We start from the raw sequence: 27,029 nt of genomic DNA, 5'->3' as shown, positions 1-27,029 counted from the left end.
AATAATGGCATTTTGTGATCTGTGAATCTGCTGGGCCTGCTGAACAAAAAAAACAATCTATCATTTGTGTGGGTCACTCACTGAAATTTGACTTACACAAGGGTTTAAATGTAGGTAGCACAGGGGAGAAACAAGGCTTAGCAGCAAAAGGGTTAACTAAAAAAGACCCTTCCCTAATGCTTTAATTATTTTTAAGTGTTAAATGTAAACTGTTTAAGTCAGGTAGGCTGTACATATATTTCTTATGTCTTTTAATTTGTAAAATATAATCTGTATTTTTTTTTATATAAAGGGACATTTTCTTTTCCAAATTTTTTCTTTCATTATTCAGCAAGAGCATACAATTTTCAGCAACTTTCCAATTTACTTCCATTGTCATTCTCTTTTTTGAATGAGCAGCAATGCACTACCGGAAGCTAGCTGAACACATCTGTAAGCCAATGACAATATGCATATATGTGCAGCCACCAATCAGCAGCTAGCTCCCAACTTCTAAGCATACCCAGGTATGCTTTTCAACAAAGCATATCAAGTGAATGAAGCAAATTACATAATAGAAGTACATTAAAAAGTTGTTTAAAATGATATGTTTATCTGAATCATGAAAAAAAAATTGGTTTCATGTCCCTTTAAGCTATGCAATGATTTTCACAAATGCATTTATCTACCATTGCATTTGATTTCTTTGTAAATAGTACATAAATTAGGAGCCTGCCGTTGTCAGGATTTAAAAAAAAATTGTTACCGTGCTTTAATACACCGTGCTCACGATCAAACACATTGCTTGCATGATATATGAAAGCGTGTCAACTATTTCATTATTTTGTGCACACGCAACAATGTGTAAGGTGTGTGCACAAAATAAGTGTATCAAACAAAGCAGTTATTGTGCACATGCATTAACTATTTTGTGTGCCCAATGTAACTGTATAATAAGGGCCCTGGACTCCTCCTCTCTTAGTCATGTGTGGCATTGCGAACACACATCCACCCAAGGGAGAAGGCAGTAAGGTTATCTAGACAATTATTTCCCTGATCATGCACTTTATTATTTTTACAACATAGACCCTAGTTATAGCAAAGGGTATCATGACTGTTGTGGTGGCCTTAATTATACAGTTACATTGTGCACATTTCTGATTGTTGTGTGCACACGGAATAGTTAAAGGACCAGTAAATACAGTAGATTTGCATAATCAACAAATGCATGATAAAAAGACAATGCAATATCACTTAGAGGCCGATTTGTCAACTTGCTGGTGGACATAAGTTCGATGTAGGGAATCCTGTCCGCCTGACATCAATAAATGCCAACAGCATACGCTGTCGGAATTTATCATTGCACAAGCATTTCTTGTGAACTGCTTGTGCAATTCCGCACCCTGCACATTTTCAGGCAATCGTCCGCTAGCAGGGGGTGTCAATCATCCCGATCGTTTCTGATCAAGATTATTGCTGTCCGCCACCTCAGAGGTGGCGGATGAGTTAGGGAGCAGTGGTCTTATGACCACTGCTTCTTAACATAAGTTTCCGGCAAGCCGGAAACTTCAGGAATAGATTGCAGCATCCACTGCTTGATAAATCTACCCCCAAGTAAACTTTAAATGAGTAGTAGATTTTTTTTATGACAAATTTCAAAGTTATGTCTATTTCCACTCGCCCTGTATCATGTGACAGCCATCAGCCAATCACAAATGCATATACATACATATATTCTGTAAAGTCTTGCACATGCTCAGTAAGAGCTGGTGCTTCAAAAACGGTAAATATTAAAAGACTGAGCACATTTTGTTAATGGAAGTAAATTGAAAAGTTGTTTAAAATTGCATGCTGATTCATGTAAGTTTAATTTTGTCTTCTGTGTCCCTTTAAAGTATGGTAACTGTTTAATATGCTTGTGATGTATTACATCATTACTGTGTATTACAGCGTGGGAATGTGTTTTGTTTTTGTCAGCATGACACCGGAGTGGCTTTGTACATAAAGAACCCATTTGTCAGGATCTACACAACACAGTAGAAAATATTATTTCCTTCATTTAACATTAGCAATGTATAAATGTAAGTAACAATATTTTCTTATACAAAAGTAACAGTACTGATACATTTTTTTTTATTATTTCTTCCAAGGAGGAAAAAGCTATTGTGCTTGCTCTACAACTTGCAAATAATAATGTACCTAAGATCCTTTTGGGCACTACTAAGTGCAGTATTTAACATGATAGTGAAAATGTAATGTCACATGTGGATCAATATTGATGGGTTTAAAGGGCACAGCTTTTTTTAAATGGCCCCATGTACTTTATGCCCTAGAAGAAATCTGCTCCTTATGAATCTAGCCAGCTAAGTGAATCATTCTTAAATAATGATTTGTAAGTTAGCTGAATGCTTAGAAACCTGCAGGCACATAGCATAATAAAACAAAAAGAGAATTGTTTTTTTTCTGTCTAGTGCATTAAGAAAATGTAATCTGATATATAATGTATTCTAGCAAATACCATTACAGTTCTCAGCAAGATAAATTGGGCATCACAGTGTATGTTGGCATTCATTTTATTTAGTGAATCCTTCTCTGTGTAGTTCAGCCTTTTAGCTGAGAGGAGCACATTATTATTGGAATTATCTGATATTTCATTATTGTTGTTATAAACAAGAACATTCACTTGTCAATTCAGGTTTTCTCCTTTGTTCACCTTTATAACTGGGTCCAGCTGTAAACATTAATTTTTATTTTCCTTTATAAAAAATAAGTATGGCATTAGATTGTTTATTTTTAGTTTGAAAAGAGAGTTTTTTAGGTTGTTTTTTTGCAGCATCCTTAAAGGGACATTAAACACAAATAAATGCTAGATAGAATGATGCATTCCAAGAAAAGATTAGTCTGAGAATAACATGTAAATGTATTTTTAAAAGTTTCATTAGTTGTTTAAAAAGTGACAAAATAAGTGTAAAGTTGTAGTATCTATAAAACAATGGTTGCTGGGGTAGTGAGCTGTCCGTGACGTATTGCGACGTCAGTGCGGAAGCACGTCTCGTAGCAGAGGTGGAGCTCGGGAGAGTAGCAGCGGGGAAAGCAAGTGCTGCAGTGGCAGACTCACCCGATGCCGACACCAAGTGTGTCAGAATTACCTCAGGAAGTGGCTGCAATTCTGCAGGGCAGCCGTGAAGAGGCGGGCGGTGTAGTGGCTGGCGGTTATCTGCAGTGGCCGGCCAAACACAGGCTTCGTAGCCTCTGTAGCCTTACAGTGGCGGAAGAGCCTCCTGTATAGGAGGAGAAGGAGACATACGCCATCAAGAGATCTCCTTTTCGACCTGAACCCCCAGAGTGGCTGTCAAGAAGGCACATGTAAGTAAATCACTTCTTGTCTATGATTTAAAAACAACACACGCAGTGCCCAGCCGAAACAGTAGAAATACAAGGGAAGGAGGAGGGGAGAGCAAATTTAAACACTTAACACTCCCTTTGCACATGAACTGAGGAATAAAAACTTGGTTATATGGACACTAGTTATCCCTCTCATCCTCTATGGGTTAGCGGTGGATATTAAAAAAGGAGAGGGGTATTGTGGTGCAAGAAGGGACATGCAGCTTAAAAAAAGCTAATCTCTATATATCTGTTGCAAATAAGAACAATTACATGTAAGAAGCAAAAGTCCGGGAACAGCTTTAATTAAGCCTCTGGATATACTAAAGTTAAAACAAGAAAGACAAAAACAAAAAAGGTATTTACAGTAAATATATTAATTTAATGGAGAAATACTTAAAAGCGCAGAAGATGTCTCCCAAGATTAAACCTAGTGAAAAAAGGAACATTAAAAATACCAGTGTGCGGGGGGCGGAGCCAACAACGGGAGAGAATGGTCGCAGAACTTTTAAGCTCTTCAGCTACTTGCCCAAACAGACCATAAAAGACCCACAAAATGCATTATGGAGCATCTCTTATATGCCCAAACAACTTGCACCAGCTGCTGACAACTTCGGAGTGAGTACAAGAGAGAAAATCAGAGCCAGCGATCGCAAGAATTACGCTAGAACTGCAGCGATATATTGACCTGAGATGTCATTTTGTATCTGAGGTTGGGGCACTTTACACGGTGTCAGGACCAATGTGAGCTGAGATCGGATGAAGCAGTAAGATAACGGAACACTCAGAGATTTTACCTCATACTGGCAAGTATAGTTACTAAAGAGCGCGAACAGCCGCCATTTTGCTCAGACCCTTCTCTGCACTAAAGTAAATGCTCCCATACGAACACTACCACTTAGCCGCAGTCTCACTGAGGCAGGATATTGCTTAAGGTAGCGTCTGAGACCTGCTTACATTCAGTGCTATCTGTGGGGGTGTGAGGTGACATTTGCGAATACAGCAACTTGCTACAGAGGGTTGGTGGATATACCCATTTAACTTTCACAAGGCAATACAGTATGGAGGACCAGATAGCCATAGCATTAAGCAATTTGATATCTGCACTAGACCGTAACCAACGTTCACTCATCCAGGAGTTAAGGTCTGACTCTCACCCAGCTCGGAGTGTATTTGATGCAGCTGAAGAGGATAGGGATGGCAGCTCACATAGCCTGACTCAACAACATGTAGCTGAGTGTACAACAAGAGATATCATTATTAATGTGCCCTGTGAGATGAAGGATCAGTTTACTAGAGACGACATTCTAAGTCCCTGGAGGGCTCACAAAGATTTATATGTGATAGGTACACAGCTTCGACCCAGATTATCTCTTATAACTAAAAACACAAATGGGCTTATACTTGTGACTGAGAACTTTGAACATCACACCTATCAAGTGTTTGCTAACTCCTACAATATTAAGGAGGGGATCGGGTAGTTAGCTTCTGCCTTGGTACTCCAGCTTCCATATATGACACCTTGAACTAGCTCGTATACATCTAATATTAAAGAATGCTCGTATGGACTCTACTGTTTTCCATGTTCATATTTACCCTGTCTTTTTTGGCATGCATTTAAGTTAATCCTTAATACTTCTACATACTATGGCTGAGCTATAGGTTTTCCTCAAAGGCACATATTACTTGAGCTAGCCATAATTGGGAGATCTGTAGTGTTTTAACCTGTTACGTTTTCTTATTGTTCCCCTTATGTTACTTCTTCTCTAGGATGTTCTTATGAACCTATATTGATGTTTATGCGCTCCCAAGTATGATTCTTATATCTGTTTGTGATTGGGTTAGATATTCACGTTTTTATGTATCAGAGTAAGCAGATTAAGGGGTGGCGGTCACCCTGCGCATATGCGCAACATAGAATTTAATACTACTAGCAGACAAGTCTATTATTATCTCATTACTGGGGTTTAGTACGTTTACCTATGAGTTTCATGACAAATTATATATATTTGTGGTGTGGACATGATATATGAAGTCTTATATTGTCATCTGTGAAGAAATGCCTACTCCTCTAAAGTCAGTCTGAATTGTATATCAGTTAAAGACGCTCTTATATGTTGCAATACTTATTTATACCTCTTAGCCTACTAGCTAGCTATATATTTGCTGCTATGGATACACCCTTGGGGCTACCCTGCAATACCTTGCTTTTTCACATGGGCGGATTGTCGGCGGCCGAGACAGTTTGCCACAGCTTTGACTGGGATTAAAGCCAAACAACTAACTGCAAGGGTAGTCCCAAACGCTCTCCTAACAGAAGCCATATAATTTAAGTATTTTTTAACACAGTGACTTCATTTCCTAACTCAATCTAATTATAGGTTACCCTAATTCGCCTCTACTTTAAAAAAAGGGCAGCGAATATACCTAAATATTAGACCCTCTGGCATCACAAGAATTCCTATATTGACTGGCGACTTACTATATTACTACTTCGCTGCTATTTTCTTAATATTTACAATGCAGATATGTTCTAATCAGCTCCCCTCTCCCACCCCACCCTGTATTGAAATCTTAAGTGGCATTTATCTGCTATTAAATGTGTCTCTACGTAGTCGTAAATATTTCCTTCAAGCACCTAATTAACTATTGCAAACTAATATATTTGCACTATACCGGGGGTGATTCTATACAAGTAGGCTATATATCTTTAACTTGAGGTGGTCCTTTTTACAGATGTCCCCCCCACTACACATATATTATCACATACTGGATCATCTTTTTCTTTCTCCATAGACTTACAATAATGAGTTCAATAATTTAATGCCACCCCTTCACATAAAGATCCCCAAAAGTAATCACAAGTCTAACATTCTATCCGGCTCCGCCCCCCCCCCACTCCCCCCTCCTTTACCCTATACACAAGAAAGCGCCTGAAGCATTCTCTATATAGAGTTCGCCCTTAAATAGGTGAACATATAAGCGGTGTTTATCCGCTACTCCTATCATAATGTTATAGGGTGTTCCCATGTTTTGAATGGGAAATACCTGTACTGACTTCTTCTATTATGTAAAGACTTAGATAATGAATACACTTTTATTACATACAAAATATCACTCTATAAGAAGTATAGGTTTTCAAGGTTGTTTAATTAGCATAAAGTTTATTTTGTCTCAACACAGGAAACTAAATGTAAAAGAGGTGTATGTGACTTATGATTCAAATACTTGATACTCACATAAAATGTCCCTGACTCTCCCTCTCTATGGTAGATGAGGGTGAGGTGGTATCTGAGATGTTAGTTATATTTCATATAGATAAATGATATGTCATGAGTGAATACATGCTATAATTCTATGGAATATGTATTGTATTTGTTACTAGCATGTTGTTGAAACACCTCAATAAAAAAATCTTGATTCAAAAAAAAAAAAATACCAGTGTGCTTAGCACATCCGTTGAAGAAGGCCCAGTAGGGGGCAGGGTGGAGGAGAGTAATGAAGCTAACCTCATAGCCTCCCAGGTGTGCGCTTTAATCCTACCTAAGATTGAAGAGATCAATTTGAGACTGATTACCATAGCTGAGGAGCTGAAAGCCCAAAGTGTAAGAATGTCAGCTATAGAACAAAGGTTGTCAGATTGTGAAGACATGCAGAATGCCTGGGAACCTAAGTTGGAGTCTGTAATAAAAACCCACACACTGCTTGCCAATAGGCTGGAAGAAGCAGAGAATAGGAGTAGGCGTAATAACTTGAGGGTGATTGGCTTATCAGAAGATGTTAAGCAGGAGGATTTACTACAATTTGCTGAGGAAATTCTCCCTCAAATCCTGAATGTGGAAGGGAAAAAAGAGCTGTTCAGTGTAGAAAGAGCTCATAGACTGGGCAGAGAAAAAGATGGAGTTTCCCTTAAGGATAACAGGCCACGCCCAGTCATTATTAAATATTTGAACTATAGAGCCAAGATGGAGATATTAAGAGCCTATAGGAGAAATCAGCAATTGGTCTTTAAAGATTCCAAGATTCTGCTTTTTCAGGATTTTTCCTTTGAAACGTCTACTAAAAGGAGACTCTTTTCAAAAATCTGTACTGAGTTGGTGAAAGAGGGAAGATTTTTTTCACTGCTGTACCCTGCAAAGCTGAAAATCAAGTCAGGAACAGACTTTTTTGTTTTTGAGTCCCCAGAACAAGCCCGCACCTTTTTGGATAAAGAAAAAGAAGTGTAACTTTAGTAGGATGCTCCTTATCCTGTAAAGGGAAAAGGGCAATTCAATGTGAAAGTTAATACTTTTTAACAGAAAGGAGAGAGAGGAGGGAAGGAGTGAGGGGAGAAAATTTTTTCTTTCTTTTTCTCTCCCCTCCCTTCTTCCTCCCCCCCCCACTTTTTTTTTCTTCTTTTTTTTTTTTTTTTGTGTCACAAATCACCATATGATAAGCTTCTTAGAAGTTCTTGTTAAACGGGTGTTTTTTTTTTTTTTTCTTTTGTTTTTTTTTTTTCTCTTTCTCACTATATGGAAAGCTATTTGGATGTTTTTGTTTAAAATGTTTGATAACAGGGTGAAATTCGTGATGGATGATAAGTTTTTTTTTTTTTGGATTAAGGAATCGAATTATTCAAAGTGAATAGTAAACATGGTTATTGAATTGTTGCAAACTACTATATGATATGATATGTTAGATGTTTCCACTTAGATTGTTTGAAAACAGGGTGAATTTAATGTTTAAGAGATTGGAATATATAAGGCAGAACCCTTTTGTCCCTTTTTTCCTCTTCCCTCCTTCCCCCCCTTTTTTTTTTTTTTTTTTCTTCTCGATGCTTTTGTTTAAAATGCTAAAAAACATGGTGAAAATATTTTAAGGATTAAGGATTTGAATTACTCAAAGTAAACACTAAATTTATTATTAATTTGTCACAAACCATTATATAATAAGTCTTTTAGATGTTTTTGTTTAAGGTTTTTTTTTTTCTCACAGTATGGATACCCACTGAGATGCTTCTGTTTAAATTATTTGAAATCAGGGTGAATTTAATGTTTAAGAAATAGGAATATATAAGGTAGAATTTTTTTTTTCCTTTTCCCTCTCCTCTTCCCCTTTCCTCTTTCTCCTCTCTCCTTTCCTTTTTATTTGTCCTTCTTGTTACCTTTTTTCTCTTTTCTCTTTTTATGGTAAATAGGAGCTCCTTTCATGATTTCTAGTAAAAAGACTGTGTGTAATTATTGTTGTGAAAATGATTTATTGATGGCCAGATTGGCTATGTTTGGGAAGTTTATGCTTGAACTTTGTACTAAACAGCTAGGGTGTGCTGGGAAAAAAGGAATAACAATTTTAAAACTGTTTTTTTTTTTTTTTTTTTATCCCTCTTTCCACTTCTTGTCGTCTCTCACCTCTCTCCCTCTCCCCATGTCCTTGAATATCGGGCATTTTGATGGTTAAGCTTATATCATGGAATGTTGGGGGAATTCATTCCCCTGTTAAAAGAAAGGCCATAATAAATTATCTTGGCAGAAGGAGCCCTGATATAGTCTGTTTGCAGGAGACCCATCTTTCTGAGATTGAACATCTTAAATTAAAAGTGAAATGGGTAGGAGAAGTTGTCTCAGCATCATACTCCAGAGCTGCAAGAGGGGTTGCAGTTTTATTTAATAAACATTTAGATTACACATTAAAAAAAATAATAAATGATAAAGAAGGTAGATTTCAATTTCTTATAATAACACTAAACGGAAAAGATATGCTGCTGGGCAATATTTATGGCCCCAACAACCAAGATAGTAAATTTTGGAGGAAAATAAATAAAATAATGGGGAACCAACCAGAAATTGATATTATTATAGCAGGGGATTTCAATGCTACCCCTAATGGATTGTTAGATAGGAAAAGTATGACAACTCAGAATAAAGGTACCAAAACAAGATGGGCCCAGTTAAAATTTGAGACAAATATATTTTCTACACTCTGCTCCCAATTTGAGTTGGTTGATATTTGGAGATTGCTCTATCCAAATTGTTTGGAATATACTTGTATCTCTTGACACATAGAGTAAGGGAAGCTAAAATTCTAGACCTCTCATTGTCAGATCATGCCCCGATACTTTTAAAGATAGATCACACTAAAAGTAATTATAATACCTTTTTCTTCCCCAAATTTTTATATCACTCAGTTAAATTTAAATCATATTTAGTTGATTGCTGGGAAGAGTATTATCGGAATAATGAGGAATATATAGATAACAGTAGTATCTTTTGGGAAGCAGCAAAGGTCACTTTAAAAGCCGATATTAATCACTTTGTGAAATGTTTTAAGAAAGAACAACAGAAAAAGGATAAAGACTTAGCTTGTAAATTATCTATAGCATATTCAAACTATAGAAAGAAACCAAATAGAATAAATAAAGATAAGTACTTTGCTTGCAAAAAAGAGAGGGAATTATTTCTTTTAGACTCAGCACAAGTAGATATCTATAAAGGTACAACCCAAATTAGGAGGTTCGGTAACAAAGTGGGCAATTACTTGTCGAGAGTATTTAAAAAAACCAATAAAAAGAAGCCAATTAAAATCTTAAGAGACGGGGGTAGGATTGTTAACAAAGTCGAGGAAATATTGGACTTATTCCAACAATATTATAGTAATTTGTATAAATCCCAGTCCCCTGATAGATCTGAAATGGGGGAATTCTTTAAAGACTTGAATCTGCCTCACATTACGGAGGCAGAGCTGGATTTTTTGAATGGACCTATCTCAGACCAGGAGATAAGTAAAACAATTAAATTAATGTCTAAGAGTAAGGCTCCTGGACCAGATGGTCTACCTATAGAATTTTATGATATTCTTAAGGAAAAAATTATACCTATATTAAATTCACTCTATAATAACTATTTTTGTCATAATGCTAAAATTACAGAGCAGTTTAAGACTGCAAACATAATATTAATTCCGAAAGAAGGGAAAGACCCAGAAGAGGTCACCTCTTATAGGCCAATTTCATTATTGGGAGTGGACTATAAGATCTTAATGAAGATAATAGCAGAGAGATTAAAGGATATCCTTCCAAACCTAATTCATAGGGACCAAGTGGGGTTTGTTAAGGGGAGAACCTCTGAAATGAATATTAGAAGAATTCAACATGTTATTTGTCAATATGCTGAAGAGGATGCTGGGGGGGGCCCGACGCACTGCCGGGGGCCTTTCTCCTGTCATTAGACGCGGAGAAGGCCTTCGACAGGGTTGAATGGGTCTTTCTCCAGCAGACACTGTTTAATTTTGGCCTTAGAGGTAATTTTTTAAACTTAATATCTAACGTATACTCTGACGCCAGGGCCACTCTTTTGGTAAACGGTGATATCTCTGCTCCCTTTTCCCTATCTAGAGGAACAAGACAGGGGGGCCCTATGTCACCACTGCTTTTTGACTTGGTACTTGAACCCCTGGCTATGAAACTCAGGAGGAAAGTACTAGGCTGCAGACTGGACGAGGAGATATTTCAGTTATCTATCTTTGCGGATGACCTTCTAATATGTGTATCAGATCCAAATTCTCAAACTAATGAAGTGATCTCTCAGTTAGAGATATACGGAAAGATCTCAGGATATAAAATAAACTTTTCCAAGTCTAGTATTTTATGGCTTAAAAAACCAAAAACAAATGTGGTTCACCCATTTTTAGAAACAGATACATTAAAGTATCTAGGTATATATCTATCCCCTTCCCCTCAAAATTGGTATAGGGATAACACAGTATATGTTTTAAATCACTGTATAGAGAAACTTAAAAACTGGGTAAACCTGCCACTCTCCCTTTCAGTAAGAGTGGCAGCGTATAAGATGTTTATCCTCCCAAAGATACTTTATACCTTGCGTATGTTTCCTTTATTAATTAAACAACATGATCTAAATAAGTTCACGAAAGCCCTTCGATATTTTATCTGGCGAGGTAGGAGACCCAGAATTAAGATGGATAAACTATATCTACCCTTTATTAGCGGGGGCTTAGCATTGCCCAATTTGTTACTATATAACTATGCCACTCTACTGCGGTTCCCATTGGATTGGATTTTCCACTCTAATACCTATACAAACTGTTCATTAGATAGAAGACTATGCAAATCATTGGCATTAGAATTTGTTTTGTATGCATCTAACAAAGAAAGAGGGAGGGAAATATATCAACACCCTATGTTGAAAGACATTCTGGCTGCTTGGACTGCAGCTATGAAAATTATATCAATAAAAAAGAAAGCGTATTCCAGATGGGTACCATTAGTGGGGAACTCCCAATTTATTCCGGGCCTAAACTATTCAACATTTCAGCGTTGGGGAGACTGTGGAGTATCCAACTTAGGACATTTATGTAACTGGAAGACTAAGCAAATACTTAAATTTGAGGAAATTCAAAGGCTTTATCAAATTCCTGGTAAAATATAGATTTTATTTTATACAAGCAAAACATTATTTAAGGTCATTTCTTTACCAGGACTCTGATCTATTCTTCCAGTCTCATCCTCTTTTGGACCATCCAAAAATCAGGCAGAGGCCACTCTCAGTTATCTATGAAATACTTCTAAATGGTTTTAAGTCAAAGCAACTAGAAGACCTTTATAATAAATGGGAAAATAGTATACCTATCTGTAGAGAAGATAAAACCATACAAACTAGTTTTGGGACAATATATAAATTGGAGAACTCAATGGCAGGAAGGGAATCGCATTTCAGACTTATGCACCAAGATTATTTAACTCCGAATAGAGTTTGTAAATGGAATAAAGAGGTGGAGAATAAGTGTATTAAATGCTCAAAAACTAATCCAGATTTACTCCACTTGGTATATGAGTGCCCTAAACAACTTCAACTGTGGTCGAAAGTGGGTTTCTGGCTTTCTAGCATACTAAAATTAGATATTAAACTATCAGCAGTAAATGTTTTCTTCCTTACACATTCTCCTTTATGGGAGGGAAATAATAGATTTGTACATAAAGTGATAATAAAAAAAAGATCATTGATCTTTTCCTGCTGGATCAATAGGTACTCTCCAAATGTTAGTCAACTTAAGAAAGCAATGTTGAAAGAAGGCATTCTTGAAGCATATGACTATAAAAAGTTTTGCCCTTTCAAGGCAGATAAATTCTTTAATGTTTGGGGTCCATTTATTAAATCTATGGGCAATGACTATACGAACCATATTAATGGAATTATTAGTATCCCCCAACCATCTGGAGAGGGGGAGAGAGGGAATTGAGAGGAGTTGTGAGGAATTGAGAGGAAATCTACTAATATGGGGGGGGGGAGGGGGGGAAGAGAAACCTCTGCCCCCCCCCACTTTTTCTTTTCTTCTCCCCTTTTTTTTTTTTTTTTTTTTTTTTCTCTTCTCCCAAAGCGCCTCCCTAGACACAGTGATAAATAACTTATTCAAGAAATACCTCCTTGGTCAATGCTAGGACTAAGGATAAACGTATCTTTTTTTTTGGGAAAGAAATGAATGTGCGGTTCAAATGTTTCTTTCTTGTAAAAGGTCTTCCCTTTCTTGTTCTTCCTTTTATATATGAGATGTAAAGCAACTATGTATCTGAACTTTGTATTTTTGATATAAGAAAATAATAAAAATTTAAAAAAAACAAAAAAAACAATGGAAGCTGCCATGTTGTAACTTAGGTTACCTTCTCTGCTGTGGCAAATTAGGGACAGTTATAAATAGGTCACTAAAATGTGCAGCCAATGGGGCCTATTTAACAAAGGTCTGTCGGACCTGATCCAACACTGCGGAGTAGCTTCATTACTGGTGTTTCTGGCGAGCCTGCAGATTTGCCAGAAACACGGACCCTCAAGCTCTGTCCGGAGCTTGATAAATGGGCTCCAATGGCTGTGTGGACTATAACAGTGTTCTGCACTTCCGTTTCTAACAGGAACTGAAATGCTCACAATTTCAGAATAGAATTACAGCAAAAGAGAACAAAACAAACAATGATAGTTATATTGTAGAGTATATATATATATATATATATATATATATATATATGTATATATATATATATATATATATATATATATATATATATATATATATATATATATATATATATAAATTAGCATTTTATATTACCATCTCAAAGTGTTTAATGTCCCTTTAAAAAGATACTAAACCCACTTTTTTTTTTCCTTTGGTGATTCAGATAGAGCATGCAATTTAAAGCAACTTTCTAATTTACTCCTATTATTAATTTTTCTTTGTTATCTTGCTATCTTTATTTAAAAAACAGGAATGTAAAGCTTAGGAGATGGCCCATTTAAGGTTCAGCACCCTGGATAGCTCTTGCTTATTTGTGACTACATTCAGCCAACCAATAAGCAAGCATTACCCAGGTTCTGAACCAAAAAATAGGCCAGCTCCTAAGATTTACATTCCTGTTTTTTAAGATTAAAGATAAGAAAAGATAAAAGATAGCAAGAGAACAAAGAAAATATGATAATAGGAGTATAATAGAAAGTTGCTTAAATATGCATGCTCTCCTCACTGTGTAAAATAGTATCCGCACATTCCCGTGCTTGTAATTAGAAGTCGCATTGGGCAGAAGTTCCACTGCGCAAGTTCTAACGCAGCTAAGAGTAAACTGTGAAACTTTATTCACAGGTTACTCTAAGGTGCATTAGGATCGTAGCTAAGACTGCACTTGTGCAGTGGAACTTCTGCCCTATGCGTTTTCTAATTACAAGCTTAGGAGCGTGCAGATACTATTATACATAGGCCATATGGTGCATCCTCTATTGGATGTACCATACACCAGTCAAATTGACAGTAGTGACATTTTCACAGTAAGGCAGCTGGAGCGCAGGTAACAGAGCTGGATAGAAAAATACGATTTTAATAGAAATAATGCAAACTGGATAATAATTTTGGCATCAATATATATTTAATAATAATATAATTTATAAAAAGTAATCTCATCTATGTGAATTTACCATCACTTTAACATTACAAGAGCAAATGCTTGTGCAGCCGTGTTCTCTTTTCTCATGCACCCAATAGCATGAGAGCAATGCTTTTCAGTCATCCTTGACAAATGAGTCTAGGATGTTTGACATCAAGAATATAAAATAGTCTGTTTTCTTGTTGTAATAAAAAAAAATCAATAAGAAGTGGGTTTTAGAAATAATTTCCCTCAACAAATAGGAGTTTGAGGAGCATCAGTTCAATAAAGCGCACAATTTTATTTCTTCAATAATAAAAATTGTAACTCATGTGGCTTTGACAGTGAATGGATAGGAGATTAAAACAGCTGACGCGTTTCGGCTCTCAACTGTATTCTAAATTACTGTTTTAAACTTTAAAACATAGTCCCTTATAAGAGACACACTGTAGTCCTATTGGATCCTAATTAGGTAAAGTAAATTTTTCATTTTAACACTTTAGTAACTGTTCACAAATTGCTTAATTAAAAACTACACTTGAACTTATTTCATCACACACTTCTTTTTGTATTTTTCATCTATCCAAATATCTACACAGGACATCACATCTATTTCAATATATTTATTACTGTATCCAATACCACTTCGTTAAACATCAATATGCAATATAATATATTATACAGTATCCAATATTGGGAGAGGTATAGTTTAAAAATGGTTAAGATTGTTGCAATTACATAATATTACATTGCTATAAAATCTTAATGGGACATAATACTCATATGCTAAATCACTTGAAACTGATGCAGTATAACTGTAAAAAGCTGACAGGAAAATATCACCTGAGCATCTCTATGTAAAAAAAGGAAGATGTTTTACCTCACAATCTCCTCAGCTCAGCAGAGTTAAGTACACTCAGTTGCTCCCAGCTGCAGGTAAAAAAATTAAAAAAATGAAGAAATGAACTGCAGCCAATCAGCATCAGCAGTGCTGAGGTCATGAACTCTTTTACTGTGATCTCATGAGATTTGACTTAACTCTCATGAGATTTCATAGTAAGCTTCCTTTACCTGATTGGTGAAATAATATGAGAGTTCACGAGGCTCATCCCCTAAGCTGTCCCAGGACAGACACACTAATATGCTGCTTAGAAATCCTTTACAATGGGATGTGGCTACTGAGGAACTTTTGAGGTAAAATATCTTTCTTTTTTACATAGAGATGTTCAGGTGATATTTTCTAGTCAGCTTTTTACAGCTATGCTGCATCACTTTCAAGTGTTTAAACATTTGGGTATTATGGCCCTTTAAGCAATATTTCTTTATCTTTGATTCCTACAAATCTCCGATATTAACATATTCCCTGTTTATGTACACTATTGCGGTTCCATACCAAATAAAACTTGAATTCTGCAACATATTATACTATAGTTTCTGCCTGAAAAATTGCCAATTTTATTTTCTAGAAAATATACCCGCATTTTACCAGATCAGGGGAGGGGGGGGGGGGGCAGGGAATCACTCACATGAGTGAGTTTGCACTTCAATAGCTCCAAAGTTGCATATGCAGCTTCATAAATGCCATTATCTATCTAAATAATAAAGTTATAATATATTACAATATATTTAGATAGATAGATAAATAGATAGATCAGTTAGATGATGTTTGCAGTTACATTGCTTAATAACTGAGCAAAGAGGATTGCTAAGATTTCAGTACTGTCGTTGCAAGGAAAGATGACATATAGAAAGCCAAAGGAATAAGTCTGTAAAAGTCACATGACTATAGGTGTACACTAGTCACAATGTAATGCAATCTGAATGATAAGCCGCATACAAGTTGACTTTGAGAGCATGAGACTGGATTCAAGCACATGTATAACAGAGCTTATAAAATGATTAAGTTCATGCCCTGTGGTGTGCATTTGAATTAATAGCTATTTGCTTTCTTTAAGAGGACAGTAAAGACATTTTAATTACTAAACAATTCTGTTGTATTACTATAGAATAATATATCAGCCAGTCTAAACAGTTTTAAAACAAATCAACATCTTGTTTACTGCACTTGTTTTTTAATAGCCAAACTTCACACACCAACTCCCTTATTTAAAAAAGCCAATCTTTTCTCGAATCTGCTGCTGACTAGCCTAGCAGTCATTATATTAGCACAAAGTGCATTGTTTTGCAGTTGTTATATGCTGTTGTAAATTAGGGACATATATGGAGCAGGGTTAGCCTTGAGACACCTGCAATGTGCAGTATCTGCAATATAGAAAAGTCATATAATTTTCAGAGCTAAGTTGCATTAAAAAATGGCAAAAAATAATGAAAGTATATTGCAAAGTTGTTTTACTACACATGACTAAACTTTTTATATACAAATCTCAAGGAGCCAGATTATAAGTGGTGCATTAACAGTTACGCACAAGCGAAAAGGAGTTTATAGTGGGTGTTTACATTTGTGTGGTTTACCGCTCTTATAAACAAAAACGTGTCACAAAACACATCAAATTTATATTACAAAGTATAGTTACATTCATAATAACACTATCTAATAAACATTATTATAAAAAATATTGCACCAAAAATTATAAGAGCTCAAAGATATGAGGTTTCAGGTGGCAAAGGGCTTTAACATAAAGATACATACATGTAATCTAAAGATGTACATGTATATATATATATATATATATATATATATATATAATTATTTTGGAACAATGTCCTTTGGACAGATGAGACCAAAGTGGAGATGTTTGGCTATAATGCACAACGACGCGTTTGGCAAAAAACAAACACAGCATATTAGCACAAACACCTCATGCCAACTGTCAAGCACGGTGGTGGTGGGGTGATGATTTGGGCTTGTTTTGATGCCACAGGACCTGGGCCCCTTGCAGCCATTGAGTCGACCATAAACTCCTCTGTATATAAAAGTATTCTAGAGTCAAATGTGAGGCCATTTGTCCAACAGCTAAAGCTTGGAAGAAATTGGTTCATGCAACTGCACAATGATCCCAAGTACACCAGCAAATTTACAACAGAATGGCTGAAGAAGAAAATAATTAAGGTGTCACAATAGCCCATTCGAAGTCCAGACATCAACCCGATTGAATTGCTGTGGTGGGACCTTAAAAAAAGCTGTGCATAAATGAATCCCTGGAAACCTCAAGGAACTGAAGCAACATTGTAATGAAGAGTGGGCCTAAATTCCTCCAAAACTGATAAAGTCGTACAGAAAAATATTACTTCAAGTTATCCCTGCTAAAGGAGGTTCTACAAGCTATTGAATAATAAGGTGCATTTAGTTTTTCACACATGGCTTCTCCGTTTTGGCTTAATTTTTGTTAAATAAATCATGACACAGTGTAATATGTCATGTGTTGATGTTCATCTGAGGTTGTAACATCTTCGGTTTTTGAGATATAGGTATCCTCACAAATAACACCCCCCCTTTTGACCGCCCCATAAGTGGATTTTGGGGATATGGTAAAACACATTTTTATTAATTTTTCAAAGAGAATCTAAATACCATTTTTTACGTCTGTAACATCTATGGTTTTTTAGATATGGGTAACCTCATAAATTAGCTCCCCCTCTTTTGACCCCCCCTTAAGTGGATTTTGGTGAAATGGTAAAACATGTATTTCTTTATTTTTCAAGGAGAATCTAAATACCAATTTTCACATCTGTAACATTGTCGGTTTTTGAGATTATAGGTAGCCTCATAAACCAGCTCCCTCTTTTGGCCCCCCTTAAGTGGATTTGGGGGAAATGTAAAATATGTGTTTATTTTTAAAGGAGAATCTAAATACCAATTTTCACATCTGTAACATCATCGGTTTGTGAGCTATAGGTATCCTCATAAAAAAATCCCCCCCCTTTTTTTACCCCCTTAGGGATGTAATTTTCAAAAATCCTTTTTTAGTGGGTGCCTACATCATAAAAACAATGTACTTTTCAAATTTTGCATTCCTTTGTTAAACGGTTTGAGCTGGGCGTTGATGAGTCAGTCAGGACTTCTTCTTTTATATACAGGTGGCCCTCGTTTTACAACGGTTCAATTTACACCGTTTCAGAATAACAACCTTTTTTTCCAGTCATGTGACTACTATTGAAAAGCATTGAGAAGTAGTGCATTTATTAAAATAGCCAGTAGGTGGAGCAGTCAGCTTGTGTTGCAGCAAAGCTAAGCAAGCTGAAATTAATTAGTTTAACCAGACCTGAGCTATCGAGCAGATTTCAAAGGAACAAGATCTTCCTGTCTATAAATCAGTCCAGATTGGAATGCATAGAAAGAACTGTTTGCAGAAAAATGCATGTGAAGTCTGTGTTGTGTGATTATGTTATTAGGTTTATAATGCTGTTTAGCAAATGTTTTTGTTCATTTAACTTAGTTTGATGATATATTCTGTGTTTTGTGATTATTTTATTAGGTTTATAATGCTGTTTAGCATTTAAAGTCTTCATTTCAAAGCTTTAAAAAGAATGTATTAGGTGTTACTTATGACAATTTTGAGAGGGGCCTGGAACCTATCTCCCTCACTTCCCATTGACTTACATTATAAACTGGGTTTCAATTTACAACAGTTTCGATTTACAACCATTCGTTCTGGAACCTAACCCCAGCGTAAACTGAGGGCTACCTGTATATATATATATATATATATATATATATATATATATATATATATATATATACAAAGGTATATACCGTATATACAGGTATATATTTTTATGTATTTATGAATAAATACTGTTATGGGAAGAACATGGGAATGTGAAATATTCATATTTTTATTTCAGATTAGCGCACCTGAGAATATGCAATTGTGTTTGCGTGCGACTAGTGTGTTAGATTTTTTCTCCCACTTTATTTGCTCCACTGACTACTTTGGGGGAATATGTTATTGAACGCATGATATTCTAAGTTTGGCTTTTTAAGTGCATTGGTTTAGCACACAAGCGAAAACTTTTTACTTTCAACTTGTAATATGAGCACTAATTCTATCAGAGGTAGCGCTCGAGCTGGAGCGTTTAATACAGCTACACTTGTTATCTGGCCCAAGGTGTTTACTGTGCTTTAAAATTTAAAGTGAAGTAGAGGCTTATACAAAACAATGATCTATGTGGTATCATATAGTTTTTTCTCTCTGCAGAACTGCATCTTATTTTGTAGACGTGCATTTTTCTGTTTCATTATAAAATGAATGCCGAGTATGGCCGCTGCCAGTGGCATTTGGCACTTTTCAGACCCGTACTTCTTGCAAAAGTGCAACATACAAAAATCTATGCAAATCCAGTGTGTGTTCCACTTTAAGAAGAACAAATATGGCTCCAAAAAGAGCAGCGGCCATATCTGGCATTCATTTTACAGCGAAACCAAAGAAAGCACAGGTTTAGTTTTTCTCTTTTTAAACTATGCTTAAAGGGTCAGTCAACACCGAATTTTTATTGTTTAAAAAGATAGATAATCCCTTTATTATCCATTCCCCAGTTTTGCTTAACCAACAGTGTTATATTAATATACTTTTTACCTCTGTGATTACCTTGTATCTAAGCCTCTGCAAACTGCCCGCTTATTTCAGTTATTTTGACAGACTTGCATTTTAGCCAATCAGTGCTGACTCCTAGGAAACTTCATGTGCGGGAGCTCAATGTTATCTATATGACACACATGAACTAACACCCTCTAGTGGTGAAATACCGTCATAATGCATACAGATAAATGTAAATTGGAAAGTTATTTAAAGTTACATGCCCTATTTAAATCATGAACGTTTATTTTGGACTTGACTGTCCCTTTTAAGGACTGAATCATTTTAAGTTATGATTTTTCATAAGTGATATACAGCAAATATAAATATATATATTGTGGTCCTATTGAAAAATACTAAATATTTTTGATGTTGTACAGATGGTCATGTTTTCATTATTTAAATTGTTCTGTCAACTGAAACCTAAAAGGACACTGTACTGTAAACTTAGTTACTCTTTAATGTGTTCCAAATGACTTGCTATATCTACTGCAGTGTATTAGATGTATGGGAAATTGTTTCTTAATATTTATTTCTCTTGTAAGGTGTATCCAGTCCACGGATCATCCATTACTTGTGGGATATTCTCATTCCCAACAGGAAGTTGCAAGAGGACACCCACAGCAGAGCTGTAATATAGCTCCTCCCCTAACTGTCATAGCCAGTCATTCTCTTGCAACTCTCAACAAGCTAGGTCGTTGTAGGAGAGAGTGGTTAAATATAGTTAGTTTATTTTCTTCAATCAAAAGTTTGTTATTTTTAAATAGTACCGGTGTTGTGCTATTTTATCTCAGGCAGTAAATAGAAGAAGAATCTGCCTGAGGTTTCTATGATCTTAGCAGGTTGTAACTAAGATCCATTGCTATTCTCACATATGTCTGAGGGGATTACACAGATGAGGTAACTTCAGCGAGAGAATGGCGTGCAGTTTATTCTGCTATCAGGTATGTGCAGTTATAATTTTTTCTAGAGATGGAAAACACTAGAAAATGCTGCTGATACCGGATTAATGTAAGTTAAGCCTGAATACAGTGATTTAATAACGACTGGTATCATGCTTACTCCCAGGGGTAATACCCTTATGATATTGCAATATAAAACGTTTGCTGGCATGTTTAATCGTTTTTATATATGCTTTGGTGATAAAACTTTATTGGGGCCTAGTTTTTTCCACATGGCTGGCTTAAATTTTGACTAGAAACACTTTCCACTGTTGTAGTATAAAAGTTACAGTTGGTGCAGTTTAAAATTACAAACTGTGACATCCAGCTTCCCTCAAAGGCACTCTGAATGCTATAGGACATCTCTAAAGGGCCCAAAGGCTTTCCAAAGTCGTTTATTGGGGAAGGTAGGGCCACAGCTTGCTGTGGCTGTTGGTTGAGACTGTTAGAAAATGTCTATTTCGTTTTTTTGATCCGTTTTTTGAACTAAGGGGTTAATCATCCATTTGCAAGTTGGTGCAATGCTCTGTTAGCCTATTATACACACTGTAAAAATTTCGTTTGATTTACTGCATTTTTTCACTGTTTTTTCAAATTCTGACAAAATTTGTTTCTCTTAAAGGCACAGTACCATTTTTTATATTTGCTTGTTAACTTGATTTAAAGTGTTTTCCAAGCTTGCTAGTCTCATTGCTATTCTGTATAAACATGTCTGACATATAAGAAACTCCCTGTTTGTTATGTTTAAAAGCCATGGTGGAACCCCCTCTTAGAATGTGTACCAAATGTACTGATTTCATTTTATGCAATAAAGATCATTTTCTGTCTTTAAAAAATTTATCACCAGAGGAATATGACGAGGGGGAAGTTATGCCGACTAACTTACACTGTGTACGAGACCTCCTAGTTATGGGAGTTATCCATCCAGTTCCAAAGGAGGAACAGGGACAGGGTTTTTACTCAAATCTGTTTGTGGTTCCCAAAAAAGAGGGAACCTTCAGACCAATTTTGGATCTAAAGATCTTAAACAAATTCCTCAGAGTTCCGTCGTTCAAGATGGAAACTATTCGTACCATCCTACCACTGATCCAGGAGGGTCAATATATGACTACAGTGGATCTAAAGGATGCTTATCTTCACATTCCGATACACAAAGATCATCATCGGTTTCTCAGGTTTGCCTTTCAAGACAGGCATTACCAGTTGTTGCTCTTCCCTTGGGATTAGCTACAGCCCCAAGAATCTTTACAAAGGTTCTAGGGTCGCTTATGGCGGTCCTAAGGCCGCGGGGCATAGCAGTAGCCCCTTATTTAGACGACATCCTGATACAGGCGTCAAACTTCCAAATTGCCAAGTCTCATACGGACGTAGTACTGGCATTTCTGTGGTCCCATGGGTGGAAAGTGAACGAGGAAAAGAGTTCTCTATCCCCACTCACAAGAGTTTCCTTTCTAGGGACTCTGATAGATTCTGTAGAAATGAAAATTCACCTGACGGAGTCCAGGTTATCAAAGCTTCTAAATTCCTGCCGGGTTCTTCATTCCATTCTGCGCCCTTCGGTGGTTCAGTGTATGGAAGTAATCGGCTTAATGGTAGCGGCAATAAACATAGTGCCGTTTGCACGCTTACATCTCAGACCGCTGCAACTATGCATGCTCAGTCAGCGGAACGGGGATTACACAGATTTGTCCCCTCAACTGAATCTGGACCAAGAGACCAGGGATTCTCTTCTCTGGTGGCTATCTCGGGTCCATCTGTCCAAAAGTATGACCTTTCGCAGGCCAGATTGGACAATTGTTACGACAGATGCCAGCCTTCTAGGTTGGGGTGCAGTCTGGAATTCCCTGAAGGCTCAGGGATCGTGGACTCAGGAGGAGTCTCTCCTTCCATTAAATATTCTGGAACTAAGAGCGATATTCAAGGCTCTTCAGGCTTGGCCTCAGTTAGCAACTCTGAGGTACATCAGATTTCAGTCGGACAACATCACGACTGTAGCTTACATCAACCATCAAGGGGGAACGAGAAGTTCCCTAGAGATGTTAGAAGTTTCAAAAATAATTCGCTGGGCAGAGATTCACTCTTGCCACCTATCAGCTATCCATATCCCAGGTGTAGAGCACTGGGAGGCGGATTTTCTAAGTCATCAGACTTTTCATCCGGGAGAGTGGGAACTCCATCCGGAGGTATTTGCACAACTGATTCATCGTTGGGGCAAACCAGAACTGGATCTCATGGCGTCTCGCCAGAACGCCAAGCTTCTGTGTTACGGATCCAGGTCCAGGGATCCCAAGGCGACACTGATAGATGCTCTAGCAGCACCCTGGTCTTTCAACCTGGCTTATGTGTTTCCACCGTTTCCTCTGCTCCCTCGACTGATTGCCAAGATCAAGCAGGAGAGAGCATCAGTGATTCTGATAGCACCTGCGTGGCCACGCAGGACCTGGTATGCAGATCTAGTGGACATGTCATCCTTTCCACCATGGTCTCTGCCTCTGAAACAGGACCTTCTACTTCAGGGTCCTTTCAACCATCCAAATCTAATTTCTCTGAGGCTGACTGCCTGGAGATTGAACGCTTGATTTTATCAAAGCGTGGCTTCTCCGAGTCAGTTATTGATACCTTAAGACAGGCACGAAAGCCTGTCACCAGGAAAATTTACCATAAGATATGGTGTAGATATCTTTATTGGTGTGAATCCAAGGGTTACTCATGGAGTAAGGTCAGGATTTCTAGGATATTATCTTTTCTCCAAGAAGGTTTGGAAAAAGGATTGTCAGCTAATTAAGCGTCTGGCAGATGTTCCAGACGTTCAGGCATTTTGTCAGGCTTTAGTTAGAATCAAGCCTGTGTTTAAACCTGTTGCTCCACCATGGAGCTTAAACTTGGTTCTTAAGGTTCTTCAAGGAGTTCCGTTTGAACCTCTTCATTCCATAGATCAAGCTTTTATCTTGGAAAGTTCTTTTTTTGGTAGCTATTTCCTCGGCTCGTAGAGTCTGAGCTATCTGCCTTACAATGTGATTCTCCTTATCTGATTTTTCATACGGATAAGGTAGTCCTGCGTACCAAACCTGGGTTCTTACATAAGGTGGTATCTAACAAGAATATCAATCAAGAGATTGTTGTTCCATCCTTGTGTTACACAATCTGGACGTGGTCCGTGCTTTAAAGTTTTACTTACAAGCTACTAAAGATTTTCGTCAAACATTTGCTTTGTTTGTTGTCTACTCTGGACAGAGGAGAGGTCAAAAGGCTTCGGCAACCTCTTTTTATTTTTGACTAAGAAGCTTAATCCGCTTAGCCTATGAGACTGCTGGACAGCAGCCTCCTGAAAGGATTACAGCTCATTCCACTAGAGCTGTGGCTTCCACTTGGGCCTTTAAAAATGAGGCTTCTTTTGATCAGATTTGCAAGGCGAAGACTTGGTCTTCGCTTCATATTTTTTCAAAATTTTACAAATTTGATACTTTTGCTTCTTCAGAGGCTGTATTTGGGAGAGAGGTTTTACGGGCAGTGGTTCCTTCCATTTAAGTTCCTGCCTTGTCCCTCCCTTCATCCGTGTACTTTAGCTTTGGTATTGGTATCCCACAAGTAATGGATGATCCGTGGACTGGATACACCTTACAAGAGAAAACACAATTTATGCTTACCTGATAAATTTATTTCTCTTGTGGTGTATCCAGTCCACGGCCCACCCTGTCATTTTAAGGCAGGTAATTTTTAAATTTAAACTACAGTAACCACTGCACCCTATGGTTCCTCCTTTCTCAGCTTGTTTTCGGTCGAATGACTGGCTATGACAGTTAGGGGAGGAGCTATATTACAGCTCTGCTGTGGGTGTCCTCTTGCAACTTCCTGTTGGGAATGAGAATATCCCACAAGTAATGGATGATCCGTGGACTGGATACACCACAAGAGAAATAAATTTATCAGGTAAGCATAAATTGTGTTTTTTGTATTTGAAATAACTGGTTTTGCTTATTAAAACCATTACCTATTGTTCTCAATAATATGCCTATTTAAATGGACAGATCCTGCAGAAAGAGAAAGCCCTCTCACGTTATCCCTTTTTGTACACAGAATCTAAAATTTAGGTATTGTAATGCTAATCAAGCCTGGGAGAGTTCAATGAGTAAAAACAGTTACATCATATATAAAACTATCTCTCGGTTTACCACCCGCATTGTGAGGTTAACTTACACTGGTATATCCTGTTTACACAGCTTTTCTACAGAGCATACAAACGTATTCATAATTTCAGTATAGGCAACTGTTTCAGCGGGCAAAATCAGTTATTTCAAATAACAAAATAAAGATTTTTTATTTATAAGCAACTTAATAAATTCCAGCAGATAAAATTGATCATTTGGAACACAAAAAAAGGGGAGAAAAGTTTTTATACGTCATTTTAAGCAGCCTTGCTTCTGTGTAGAGTCTTTTGCTAATTTGTATTGCTATGTCTTAATTTCTTTTTGTGTTTTTAAAAGTATTTCATATAGTTTCATCTGATACTGCCTATAAGAGGACCACTTACAATGCATTTGGAATATGAGATGCAGGTCATTTTTATGCATATAGATTTAGAATCTTGTACTCGATACTATGCTAGTGAGTGCAGAAGAAGAATTATGCATTCAGAGTTTTATTTCCAAGCAGTTCTTGACAAATTCAAATTAGAAATCTAATTTTCTACACAGAATAATATGTAAAAAAAGAATTATTAAGAAATCTTTCCATTACAAATCTTGCGTTTTCCCCATTACATAGATAATTGTGTATCCTAAAACTTTTTTCTTTTCTTCAAAGATAAACATTTCTCTATTTGTAATAGGGGGTATATTTATTAATGTGCGAGCGGACATGATACAATGTAGCGTTCTTGCAGTGACGTGCTGTCATAGGAGGCAGGGGAGGCAGTGCCTCCCCTGTCCTATGTGTGTAATTACACTCACTTTATTTATCATGTTAACAATAAAAAATATATATATTTTTTAATTTTATATATAAATATTTTTTTAGGTAACCAAGGTAACCCCCCTCCCCCCCCACCTCTGCCGCCTGCCACCCGCCAGCTAGAGAATGTGCCACCCAGTGGCACTTAAGTCTCTGTCTGCAGCCCATAACGTATCTTATAGAGTGGAGGCTGCTCTCTAAGCAGCTGCCGGAGTGTGATGTCAGAGCTCAGCTCACTGCTCCATGTCTAAGTGCTGCTAGAGACTGCGCCACCCAGTGGCACTTAAGTCTCTTTGCAGCCCATACAGATCCTATTAGAGGCTGCTCTCTAAGCAGCTGCCTGAGTGTGACGTGGGTGTCAGAGGCTCAGAGCTCACTGCTCTTGGAGGCGTGCTCTAGTAGGACTGGCGGGAATCAAGGACAAGAAGATAGAAGAGACCGGAGAAGACAGAAGAGCTGAGTGCTGAGCCTGACAGTGCTGAGGTGGACCTGCCCTGGATAACGGTAAGTAAAGTATTTTATTGCCCTGTTTGTGAGCCAGGCAGCCTACAGAACAGCAGCATGTGTACAGTCAGTGTGTGAGTACAAGTCTACAATGACAATCTAGAGAGAGTAAGTTACACTAGGTACTGTACTGGTGCTGGTGTAATTTTATTTTCTCAACTTTTTTTTTTTCAACTTTTTTTTTTTCTTGCGCCCTCATCTCCCCCCCCCCTGCGGCCCCCCCCTCGACCCCCCTCCCCCCCCCCCGCGGCCCCCCCTCGACCCCCCCCGGCCCCCCCCCACTGGTACATGACAGTTTTAAATCAGAGCATTGCCATGGTAACCTGGGACAACACTCTGATTTCAAACTGTCATTTCCTGCTGAGAGGGAAAGAAACTGCCTGTGTGTGTGTAATGCAGTTGCCCGGTGCCGTAGTGTGAAGTGCTCAGTCAGACAGTGTCACCATGTCTAGCAGAGCTGCAGATTAAAGGTATGTGCACTGCTCAATTTGCTTGGTAATGGTACACCACTGCTGACTTCAGAACCTGCCTTCCATTTCATCCCCTGTGTCTCCCCCCCCCTCCCCTGTGTCTCCCCCCACCCCCCCTCCCCTGTGTCTCCCCCCCACCCCTCCTCCCCTGTGTCCCCCCCTCCCCTGTGTCTCCCCCCACCCCTCCTCCCCTGTGTCCCCCCCCACCACCCCTCCCCTGGGTCTCCCTCCCACCACCCTCCCCTGTGTCTCTCCCCCCCTCCCCTGTGTCTCCCCCCCCTCCCCTATGTCTCTCCCCCCTCCCCTATGTCTCTCCCCCCCTCCCCTATGTCTCCCCCTGTATGTTTCTCTGCCCTCTGTCTCT

This window comes from Bombina bombina, chromosome 4, assembly GCF_027579735.1.
Source record: "Bombina bombina isolate aBomBom1 chromosome 4, aBomBom1.pri, whole genome shotgun sequence".
Lineage (NCBI taxonomy): Eukaryota > Metazoa > Chordata > Amphibia > Anura > Bombinatoridae > Bombina > Bombina bombina.
This window is presented reverse-complemented; position numbering follows the sequence as displayed.